We start from the raw sequence: 2,051 nt of genomic DNA, 5'->3' as shown, positions 1-2,051 counted from the left end.
AAACGAATTTTCCGATTTTGATAAGCATTCGTTCATTCACATATTTGCGGGTAAGGAGGTACAATGGCCGAGGGAGAGAGAGGACGGAGTGAATGACAAGCAAATGGAGTCAAATGTAATCATTTGGTGAATCTGCCGGAAGTTTCCTGTATTGCTCTTGCAACTTTTCTGTAAGTTTGAAATGGCGTCAAATAAAAAGTTAAAAAAAAAAAACAAAAAACAAAAAACACAAGCTAATTTTGGAAATGTTGGAAAATTCAGAAAAGCATATAGCAGCTAAAATAAAATAACTCGATCTTATCCTTCAGAAACAATCACGCTTACGTGTAACAGTTTGTCATTTCCTCTGCATTTTTACAGTATTTAGAATGGACCGGATAACCTTTTTTTATCTGTTCCCTGCATGACATATTTTGAGCACTTCTCGTGGTGATGGATACACATCATCAAGGTCCGATTGGTTTACTAACATGTTTGATTTGGCAGTAGGGATTATAATCCTGATACGTAGGTGTTTGACGAAGGGTTTTGGTGGCTGCTGCTGACTGCGTTCGCCATAACAGCCAGGCGCTGCTCACGTCCTAACAGTGACAAGCTCTGGGTGCAGGTCCCTTACCATCCTCTGGCTATACTTCAACCGCTGGTCTTCTTTGGTCTTTGCTCTGCTTTGAAAATCAGTTGGAATGTGAAATGGTTGTAAGTCCCTGGTACTTCTACTTTGTCTCTCTTTCTGAGCCGCTGTTAAAGGTTTCTCAGCAGCAGCACCAGAGACATCATGAGCTCGATTATTCTTTCTTGGGTGGAGGGGCAGTCCCGTGCGTTGCAGGAGACTTAGCAGCAACCCTGGTATTTTTATTATTCTCATGTTGCAATTTGCCCAGGCTCAGGCTCAATGCACTACAGGCCCAGGCTCAATGCACTACAGAAACTCTGTCCCCAAACCTGCTAGATTATTTCTTCTGTCCTGTCACCTTCAAAAATGATTATTGGCCCCAGAGAAGATGGTGGGAACAGTAAGACATGGGCCCTCATCTATAACATGGTGAAGAGGACAGAATAAGAAAATTCATGCGGGGCACTCAGCGCAGCTGACCAGCTGGTGCCAGATAAACATTCTGGATGTGAGCATTATGGGTTTGGGATACGACCCATCCATGCCTCACCTCAACCAAGAGAAACGACTGTGGACGCGGCTCAGCTTACCTGCCACCAGCCAACATGCCAGACTCTCATGCCAACAGAAGGTGGAGATCGTGAAAGAAGGAACCACCCTTGGTTCCTTCAGTCAGAATTTGACTTGGGACACAAAAGCTGTGCTTTTCCAAGGTTGCTTCTGCCAATTTCCTGCTAGCGAATTCTGGGTTTAGAATAGCTCTTCACGCAGTCCTCAGAATAAAATAAATCTGGTACGGGTCTTCTTTGATGCTTGTTCCGAAAAAGCAACATTGCGTCATTAGAACATGTTTTGTTTTTTTCTTATACTTAACAGGGGTAACTACATTTGCATTAAAATACGCATTGCCAGTCGTCACCAAGGCAGGTAGGTAGGTGGCAGCCTGCAAGCTGGCTGTGGCTTCCCTCTTTAATGATAGAAAAGCAATCTTGGGCAGGATGGTGGCCCTTGTCCACTGAGTGGTCTGTGGATGTCAGTGTGAGACGTGGACTCGATTCACTTTCGGACCTTGGGACTCCTCAGGAATGTACAGAACATCGCTCCTAAGTTGCAGACCCTGGCCAGCCTGGCAGTCTCTCCCATTCCACCGGCTCTGTCTACTTTCCAACTGAGAAGTTATTTTGAGGGACTATCAACTTAAGAGAATTTGGACTTTTGGCTGACTGCTTGTAACCTGGGATGTTTTTAACAATGGCACCAACTATTTAGTTAGTCAGATGTAGTATTAAATTCTGGCACTGCCTCTTCCAGCTGTGTGACCTTGAGCAAGTAACTTAACCTTGAGCAAGAAACTTAACCTGTCTAATCCTCAATTCCTATCTTTAAAATGGGAAAACAATAGCGCCAACTCCACCCAAGTATTGTGAAGACTGAGATC

The sequence above is a fragment of the Pteropus vampyrus genome, unplaced genomic scaffold (genome assembly GCF_000151845.1).
Source record: "Pteropus vampyrus isolate Shadow unplaced genomic scaffold, Pvam_2.0 Scaffold46, whole genome shotgun sequence".
In the NCBI taxonomy this organism is placed as follows: Eukaryota; Metazoa; Chordata; class Mammalia; order Chiroptera; family Pteropodidae; genus Pteropus; species Pteropus vampyrus.
The sequence above is the reverse complement of the archived record's forward strand: the minus strand, read 5'-3'. Positions refer to the sequence as shown.